The following is an 11,095-nucleotide window of genomic DNA, read 5'->3' as shown; positions in this document are numbered from 1 at the left end:
ATTATTCCAAAATATTCTGATCCTAAGACAATTTACACACCAAAAGACATACAGTTTGACATGTTGTTTGAACACGGCATGAATCTAACTTACATGCAAGCTTGGAGAGCAAAGGAAAAGGCTTTACAGTTTTTGAGAGGTCATCCTGCTGACTCCTACAACAAATTGCCTAGTTATTTGTATATTCTGGAGAAGACTTATCCAGGGTCTGTAGTTAAATTGAAGAAGACGGACGATGACTGCTTCTTGTATGTATTTGTTGCGATTTGTACGTCAATTAGTGGTTGGGAATATTGTAGGCCAGTTGTAGTAGTTGATGGGACCTTCTTAAAGTCAGCATACAAGGGAATAATGCTAATAACTAGTACAATGGATGCAACAGGTATTGAAGTTTTATTGTAGAAATATTTTAGCTTGTATGTTTTTTGTAGTACTTGTAAATTTTTTATAGATATATTGTAAATATATTGTAGAAAAGTTGTAGTTTGTATGTATATATCTTCATCTGCATTTTTCCTGTAGCCAATTAATTGATTTTTGCCACATAATGTAGGTACCATATTACCATTGGCATATGCTTTTGTTGATTCAGAAAATGACGCATCATGGAAGTGGTTTTTTGAGCAATTCAAACATGCATATGGTGACAGACCAAATATGTGTGTTGTTTCGGATCATAATGAGAGTATCTTGAAGGCAACATCTATTGTTTATCCCGGCATGCCACATTATTCTTGCATGTGGCATATTTGGTAAATATACGGGCAAAGTTCAAGAAGGGACATCTAAAGTTAAGTGAATTGTACTTTGCCACGACACGGTCATACACGCTTGATGAATTTAATGAAAGGATGTCAAAGATTGAAGAGATTGACCCCCGTGTTAAAGCATACTTATACGATATTGGCTATCATAGATGGTCTCGAGTACATGCTACGGTGAACAGAAGTTGGACTATGGCATCAAACATTGCAGAGTCGTTGAATGTTGTAACAAAATATGCAAGAGAGCTGCCGATAGTAGAACTATTAGAGTATATGAGGACCTTTCTTGAACGTTGGACGAAGGAAAAGTTATTAAAAGCAAAGGGTACATTCACATAACTTGGGTTCACTTTCAACAAAGAGTTGGATGACAACAGAACAATGTCGCACAAGCTTAGAGTAAGATCTGATCATTTGTTGCATCAAATTAATTTATGCAGGATAATGTAGATAATTTGTATATATTTTGATTTAAACTGCATATGAATTGTTTTTTTGTTTGTAATATAATCATAGGTGAGGGCTTCAACAGACTATATCCATATAGTACTAGATGGTGTGAGGCGCTATATTGTTTATCTTGAAAACAAGAGATGTAATTGTGGTCAATTCCAGCTTGATGAACTTCCTTGTCCACATGCTTTGGCTGTTTTAAGATACAGGGATGAGTCTTTTGAACAATATTGTTCTCCTTATTAAACAAGGGAGAATCTCTTGCGTACTTATGAAATACCAGTAAATCCCTTGTCTGATGAAAGCAAATGGAATGTGCCACAACATATATCTGAAGAAGTAGTAAATCCACCTCTAGGAAGACCTCAAAAAGAAAGATACAAAACATATGATGAAATAAATCCAAAGAAGTACAAGGTTTCATGTGACAACTGCGGAGGAGAAAGGCATAACAAAAGATCTTGCAAGAATGCACCCAAAAAGAAATAAAATTTTATGTAGTTAACAGAATATTTCAGAATATTTTTGGTGAGTTCAGGATAACAGATTTTGATGTGTAATTTGAGCTTTTTTAAGATCATAATGTAGTTAGTTAGAATTTTTCTGTATTGAGATAATACTTTCATAGAGTGATTTGTTTATGAATAGTTTCTATATATATAATCTACCACTTTTTTACTATCTATAGCATCCTATACATTGTTGTTAATGTGTTTTTGCAATTTATCTATAAAACAACTACAAAAAAATTACATTAACTGGAATTGACAGAGTAACTACATTATAAATCAGTAGGAAAAGAGTTATGTACTAAAATATTGTAGATCAAGTATTGTTTACATTCAACAAATGAATATTAAATCAACAAAAAACATCGTTAAATTTTTCTACAAATTCAACTACAAAAAAACTACAATACCTGGAGCTGCCATAATAGCTAGATTATATTTCAGCTAGAAAGAAGTTATATGCTAAAAATAATGTAGATCGGGTACTTTTTACATTCAAAAAATTGAATGTAAAAGCAACTGTCACGACCCAAAATCCACTAAGGGTCGTGATGGCGCCGGACACCATTGTCAGGCAAGCCAACACTAAATAACTAGTAATTTCTCGTTTTAGATATCTCTGAATTCACTTCTTTTATACATTTAAACAATAAGGAATAAATTTTCACTGAATAAATAATGATATCTTTAACAATTTCAAAATACTGACTACTTCCATAGACATCCCATAACCCGGTGTCATAAGTGCATGAGCATTTACTAGGGAATGAAATAAATTATAGTAACTGTCCGGAATACAAGTGGACAGAAATAAAAAAAAATACAGTACAATACTCTGAAGGAGACTCTACTGGCTATGGTCGTCTCAATAAATGCAACTCACCAGAGTCTCCGCATCAACCATGTCGCTACGCCACTAGCCACACATAAACCTGTGCAACAAAATGCACAGTAAGTGTAGTATGAGTACGAAAATAACATGTACCCAATGAGTATCCTGTCTAATCTTGAAGAAGTAGAGACGAGAGGTCGACTTCGACATTTACTAGTGGTCCAATAGTAATATATTTTTAATGCGAGTAATCATGAATTTATTAAGAACGACAGAAATTTCAAATAAGCCACGAACAGGTAAATGCCCCTTTTTTATCAAAAGTTTTCGGATTCATAATCCATTAATTAACAATTATCTCAAGTCAGGGAGAGCAAATATCAATATCAATAAATCTCAAGGCAAGCAATACAAGCATGCGCAAATCATGCCGAGGACGTACGGCCCGATCCAACAATATTTAAACCGTGCACTACCAAAGGGTCTAATGACGCGAACCATAGATGCATCTATTTAATCTGCCGAGGTGTTCGGCCCGTTCCGAAATTAAACACACACAGACAGTCAATCAAGGAGTCAACATGGAACAATTATCCAAAGAAAGCCAATTCTCTTTTAACAATTTAAGAAAATGAAGTTTAATCTTTTTAGAAATTCATTTACTAATTCGATAGGATTTAAGCAATTCAAATGTCAATAAGATTATAAATATTCCAAGTATAGCATGTTTTTGGGTCCTAGACTACCCGGATTTAAACATAATAGTAGTTACGTACGGACTCTCATCACCTCGTGCGTACGTAGCCCCCACAAATAGGAGCACATAACCAATATTTCACCTATGGGGACAATTCCCTCTTACAAGGTTAGAAAGGAGACTCACCTCGCTCCGAAGATCCATAACTAGCATTCCACGCCCTTCTGAAGACTCGAATTGATGCACAATGCTCCAAAACTAGCCAATAATTATGCAAATCCATTAATATATGTTCAATTACTCATTACAACCCAATTTATAACAATTCCTAACCCCGATCGAAAAGTTGACAATATTTCCCTCGGGCCCACGTGCCCGAATTCCAAAATTTTTCAAAGATAAAGTTTACCCATGAACTTACAAACTCAAATATATGATTTTCTCTTAATTTCATGTCCAAAATCATTGTCAAAATTCAAGAATACCAAATTTCTAGGTTATCCGTCAAACCCCAAGTTTTTACCAAATTTTCATGCTCAAATTCGCACATAATCAATGTATTTAACTCAAGATAGGTGGGGTTAGCTTACCTTGTCGTTGATGATGAAAACCCCACTTGAAACTCCCCAAAATTGTCCACACCAAATTAAAAATGGGGGAAAATGACCAACCCCCGATTTTTAAAGATCTTACTGCCTCCAGCACTTCCGAACCTGCGGTCACCCGACCGCTTCTGCGGATGCATCATGGTCAAACCTAGCCGAGTCAGTTATGTTGTCCGCATAACGTCTCTTTAAGATAGCCTTGTCCAAAGTCCACTGGGTTTCCTTGAAACCCAAACGGACACTACCACGTTTTATGCATTTATTTGGAGAACTAAATGTTTTTATGCCAATTATTGATATTTAATAGTCGAGTTTGGTGGGGGTAAGGGACTAACATTCTTGTCTTGCAGAAATATGAGGCATGAAGTCCCCAGATTCGGCATGGTCACCAACATCCACCCAAAGTTGTTAAACTGGTGGGAAGATCTCCATTCCAGTGATCAGACTCTTGTCCGGAAATACCTAGGAAATCTACCTTCTCTTTTGAAAATCCAACCCAACAACAAAATCATAGAAGTGGCTACTCTATTCTGGGATGGTAATAGGTCTGTGTTCCGCTTCGGGAACATTGAAATGGCACCTTTGCTAGAAGAAATAAGAGGACTGGCTGGTATACCATGGGAGACTCCGGGTTTGTTAATGCTAGAGAATCGCAAGGGTAGAGGTTTTCTCAAGATGATGGGTCTAAAGAAGAATCCAGACTTGACATGTTTGAAGGAGTCCTACATTCCCTTTGATTATTTGTACGAGAGGTACGGTTACAGCAAATCCTACCATATATATCCGGATGAGTTCGCCCTTACATTATTGGGGCATATTCACCGAAGGGTCTTTGTCTTTATGTTCTGCTTCTTGGGGATGATAGTATTTCCAATGAAGAAAGCAAGGATCCACACCAGGCTAGCCATGGTCACCAAAACTTTGATGGAGGGAATTGGTGGACAACCATTTAGCATAGTGCCCATGATCATCGTAGAGATATACCGAGCCTTGGAAAAATGTCAACAAGGAGCCCCACACTTCGAGGGCTGCAACTTGCTACTCCAGCTCTAGCTCATAGAGCATCTTCAAAGGGGTAAATATCGGCAAGAGATTCAGCGTAGAGACTGGGATGATCATATAGCCTTCCATCAACCAAGGTGAATGAACTACATGCCCAACATATTTGCTCAGCCAGAAGATGCCAAGGGGTGGGTGGAGTTGTTTGAAAATCTAACTGAGGATCAAATACAATGGATGTTCGAGTGGTTACCTACTGAAGAGTTCGTCGCCTGATCCAGGGATGCACCATTTCTGATACTGATCGGTTTGAGAGGAACTTACCCTTATGTCCTTCTCCGAGTTATGAGACAGGCTGGTAGGAAGCAGGTTATACCAAGGGTCGACAAGATGAGTCACTTCCGGGATGACTTCCAAGCTGATGACAGTCCTTATAAATGCCAAGCTCAGCATATGTGGCATTGCAAAATCATTATGGGAAGAGATACTATTGAACCAGATAGATACCATGCTGGCTGCACCCCATACTATTCAGGCTGGCTGGAGGATAATCACAATGGACTGGGCCAACCTGGGTTTGTTCGAGGTCATAGAATCATCGATGAAAGGGCTGAAGCACAGGTCAAATACAACCAACTATGCAAGAGGATTCGGGAATGTGAAAGTGAGCACTGTGAGATTCAACAAGCCCACCAAAAACTAATTGAAGAGTGGAAAGACATGGCTGTCAGTGCCAACAAGCGATTAGGATACCTGGAATGAGGTTTAGTGGAGCTGGAAAGGAAGTTTCTCAAGAGGATCGGGGACTGCAAGAATGTTGATAGAAACAAGAGTGAACACCTGGCTAGAGCCTACTTGTTGCTGGGACTTCACGGGCTGGTAAAGCTGTTCGATAGAGCCAAAGATGCCGAGTCTGGGGAAGGTCCTTCTGGGACCAAGTAGATAGGAATTTACCTTTCCGTTTTATGAATGTAATAAGTCCAATGGCCATTAGTGACATTTTATTTTCTGTTATTTAGTATCGTTTTGGGATTCGTCATATTTTTATCAATAAAATGAGGTATTTAGCATTCTAAGTTCTCCAAATTAACTTGTCACTAGGCCTAACTCGGGCACAACGAGGCTCCCAAATTACAACACGATTTACATTCTTGTATTATGTGTTTAAATATCATTCCTTTTCATATCCTCACTAACTTATTACCTTTTGTTTTTACTTTTTGTTTTATTCCCCTCCCCCGAAGGTTAGTTCGTGCACTCTGGCATCATCATCCTACTCCACAAGATCCAAGGGTCCTCCACCTACTCCTCCTCCTAGTCCAGTTAGAAGTAGGAACAAGGAAAAGATGGAAGATTTGAGCAACATCAGAAAGGAAAACTCAGTTGAACGGGTAGAAATCACTTAGGGTACTCAGGTCTCCAAAGAAAGTGCGTCCCAATTCGAGCAAAAACTGTTGAAATTTCAGGAGGAACTTGATCAGGTCCGGAACTTGGCGAGCTTATCATTTTCCCTCACCATCCAGATGTCAATTTTCCTAACGCTCAGAACCCCACACCTCCACAAAGCATCCCGAAACCACAAAACCATCTCGCTCCTCACCATCACTGCAACACCTTCCATACTTCCAACAATACTCCACTGCTCATCCCAGAACCTTTGAACTCCACAAATGACCATTTACACACTCATAACACCCCCATATATGTGGAGACTATACCATACTCCACTCAACCCAGTTCAAGTACACTCGAGTCTGATGACAAAGACTCACTCATCAGGAACCTATGCAGAACTCAAAAAGTTGACTAGTCGAATTCAGGGTGTCGAAGGAAGTAAGATGATTGAAGGGTTGAACTACGAAGACCTTTGCATACAACCAGATGTAGAACTCCCCGAGGGGTATAAACCTCCTAAGTTCGAGATATTTGATGGTACAGGGGATCCAAGAGTTCACCTGAGAACATACTGCGACAAGCTGGTCGGAGTAGGGAAGGATGAAAGGATTCGAATGAAACTTTTCATGAGAAGTCTGAAAGGAGATGCTCTGTCTTGGTACATTAGCCAAGACCCGAAGAAATGGTTGAATTGGGTGAGTATGGCATCTGACTTCATGGCCACATTCAGGTTCAACACCGAAAATGCACCGGATGTGTTCTACATTCAAAACTTAAAGAAGAAGCCCATGGAAACATTCCGCGAGTATGCCACTCGCTGGAGGTCAGAAGCTGCTAAAGTCAGGCCTGCTCTAGAGGAAGAACAAATGAACAAATTTTTTGTCCGGGCTCAGGACCCGCAATACTATGAAAGACTGATGCTGATCGAGAATCATAAATTTTTCGACATCATAAAGCTGGGAGAAAGGATCGAGGAAGGTATCAAAAGTGGTATGGTTACAAACTTGGAAGCCTTGCAAGCTACCAACAAGGCTCTACAGTATGGTGGTACGTTCAAGAAAAGGGACATAGGTGTCGTAATGGTTGCACAGAGAACCCAATCCCCTATCAAATACCAAACCTACCCAATGCCTCTACTCACATATCAACCTACTCCAAATTACCAAGCACTCTTACCTTCTTACCAAACCCCACCACCCACTAATCAATCACCTCCACCTCCTACATATCAACCTACCTCACCCAGATATTCCCAACCCACGCATGTCTACCAAGCCTGCAATACCCAACCATCCCACTACCAGTCACCTCCCCCTCGCCAAAACTTTCCTAGACCTCGACCAAATTTTGATCGCAGACCTCCCAAACAGTATACCGCCATTGCTGAATCAATTGTCCAGCTGTATGAAAGGCTCAAAGCTGCTGGTTATGTTACCCCCATCCCCACTATAACTCCTAAAAACCCTTCCCAATGGGTCAATCCAAATAAATCCTGTGCATACCATTCCGGCATGAAAGGGCATACCATTGATGAATGCCGCTCTCTGAAAGATAAAATCCAAGCACTGATTGATAACAAGATTATTGTGGCAAAGGAGCCCGCTCCGAATATCCGCAATAACCCTCTACCAGACCACAAGGGTGGAGGCGTTCACATGATTGAAATAGAGGATGACTGGGACCCCAAGGGGTCGATAGGTTTGATCACAGAAGGCGACGATCCAAAAAACCAACAGTCACCCTTAATCTGATTGTAGTCCAGATTCTGCCTTCTGGGGATGCTGAGGTGAACATGTCCATACCACTTGAGTTTGAAACACCATCCTCTACAAAGACGCCAGCACCGATCGAGGTCGAGTTTGGGTCCCCGGCAAATGTACCTGTACCATTCGAAGTTACGGTCCTACCTTCCAAAATACAGGCTCCGTTCGGAGTAAAGGTGCCCATTCCAGTAGCAATGTCGGCTATAACGCCACTCCATACAAATGCCATACCTTGGGACTACACAGCCAAGGCAAGAAGAAAAGGTAAGGTCATTTTCGGGGAAGCCGTTGCGGCACAGGGTATGACAAGAATCGGCAGGGTTTATACTCCGAAGCATTTAGCTGAGTCGAGTAAGCAGGCCTCTGGTCGTCCGACCATCACTGAAACCGGGCCCGACGATCTCTGGAGAAAGATACAAGCCAAGGAATACTTAGTCATTGATCAGCTGAACAAAACACCAGCACAGATTTCTATCCTAGCTTTGCTGCAAAGTTCCGACGTACATAAGAATGCCTTGTTGAAGGTGCTGAGCGAGGCATATGTACCAAGCAACATCACCGGAGAAGAAATGGAAGACATGGTAGGGCAGGTATTGGAAAGTCACAAGATCACTTTTCATGAAGATGAGCTGCCACCAGAAGGGTTGAGTCACAACAAAGCATTGCACATCACCGTGCAATGCGAAGATTATTCTATCACTAGGATCCTGATTGATGGAGGGTCCAGCCTCAATATTTGTCCGTTGGTAACACTCAGAATATTGGGAAAGGGTCTGCATGAGATCAAGAGTTGGGCCATCAATGTCAAAGCTTTCGACGGTTCCCAAAGATCCACCATTGGGGAAATCAGTTTGTGCTTGCAAATGGGGCCTACTTGGTTCGATGTCGATTTACAAGTAATAGATGTGCCGACATCTTACAATCTACTATTGGGATGGCCGTGGATTCATGCCGTTGGGGCCATAGCATCAACACTGCATCAGGCGGTGAAATTTGAACGGAACCACCAAGAGGTGATCATTCACGACGACGGTAGCAATCCCATATACCGTTGCCAAACCATCACAGTGATCGGATGAAGGAGAAAGATAGGCGGGGAAACCTATCACCACATCGAGCGAGTCAACGTCGTTGACAAAGACAAATGGTGGGACAACAAAATTGAAAGAATATTGAACTGGAGCGGATATGAGCCTGGCAAGGGACTTGGAAAGAACCTCCAAGGAATTGCCAAGCCGATCAAACTGAAGAAACATGGCACCACTTTTGGTCGGGGGTATGAGTATACTTGGGAGGAATTCAACAATTGGTCGCCACTGTGGCGCGGTCCATACTACCCGCTGGAGCAGCCAATACCACATTTGGAGCAGACTTTCCAGCGTACCGATGTTATCTATGGGTCGGAAGAAGAGGAAGCACTGGCAGCAGTAAGGAATTTGTTCTTAAAGGATGATGACATGGATTGTTGTGTCATTTTCGAGGAGGAGGGGGAGGAAGGCCCTTCCATACAGGCCGTAAGTCGAGGAGCATGCCTTAATAACTGGACCATCAGAACTACCAGAGCCCGGAAGGCTTCGGGGTAGCAAGGCTGAATAGAGCATTATGCATTATCTTTTACTTTTACTAGTTGACTTTCCTTTCGCATTTTAAATTTTTCGCAAATAAGACCTTCAAACGTTCAAAATAGTTATGGAATTTATCAAAGCATTTTAGTTTCTTTAAAATCTTACTCTTATTATTTTCTCTCATTACTTTATTTATACATCCTTACTATTACTTATCTTGATGAACCAATGATTGTGACATGCAACGAGACAACGCAATAAACAGACATAGATTCAGAGGAAGATAATATACCGGAAGAGATTGTTAAAGAGGTTGAGAATTTTGAGAATAGACCTAAGTCCAACCTAGACGAGACTGAGGTTGTTAACCTGGGAGATGCAGAAAATGTCATAGAAACATGCATCAGTGTTCATTTGTCATCGCCAGAAAAGGAAGAATACACAGAATTTCTAAAGGAATATGAGGACATATTCGTCTGGTCGTATGACGACATGACTTGTTTGAGTACATCTATTGTGGCCCACAAGCTGCCAACCGATCCGACATGTCCGTCAATAAAGCAAAAGCTCAGAAAGTTCAAGCCTAACATAAGCTGAAAATCCTGGAAGAAGTCACTAAGCAGGTCAAAGCTAAGGTTCTCAAGGTAGTAGAATATCCGACATGGTTAGCCAACATTATGCCAGTATCGAAGAAGGATGGGAAGGTTAGAGTCTGTGTCGACTACCGGGATCTCAATCGGGCCAGTCCAAAGGACGACTTCCCCTTACCGAACATACACATCCTGATTGACAATTGCGCCAAACATGAGTTGCAGTCATTTGTAGATTGCTTCGCTGGGTACCATCAGATATGGATGGATGAAAAAGATGCTGAGAAAACGGCTTTCATTATGCAGTGGGGGATGTACTGCTACAAGATGATGCCATTCGGGTTAAAGAATATAGGGGCCACCTACATGAGGGTCATGACTACTATCTTCCATGATATGATACACAAGGAGATTGAGGTTATGTAGATGATGTCATCATAAAGTCCAAGAAAGCCACTGACCACATGGAAGATTTGAGGAAGTTCTTCAACAGACTGAGAAGATACAACCTGAAATTGAATCCCGCAAAATGTGCATTTTTGGTTCCTGCCGGAAAACTACTTGGGTTCATTGTGAGTCGACGAGGGATAGAACTGCATCCATCTAAGGTCAAAGCTATTCAAGAACTGCCACCGCCAAAGAACAAGAAGGACGTAATGAGCTTCCTGGGAAGACTTAACTACATCAGTCGGTTCATAGCACAATCTACGATTATTTGTGAGCCGATCTTTAAGATGTTGAAGAAGGACGCCGCTACCAAATGGACTGATGATTGCCAAAAAACTTTTGACAGAATCAAGGAATACCTATCAACACCACCAGTCCTAGTTCCGCCCGAGCCAAGTAGACCTTTATTACTCTACCTCACAATATTGGATGGAGCGTTCGGTTGTGTTCCAGGCAAACATGATAAAACGGGGAGG

Source organism: Nicotiana tabacum, chromosome 11 (genome assembly GCF_000715075.1).
Source record: "Nicotiana tabacum cultivar K326 chromosome 11, ASM71507v2, whole genome shotgun sequence".
NCBI lineage: Eukaryota > Viridiplantae > Streptophyta > Magnoliopsida > Solanales > Solanaceae > Nicotiana > Nicotiana tabacum.
Note: the sequence above shows the minus strand (reverse complement) of the source record.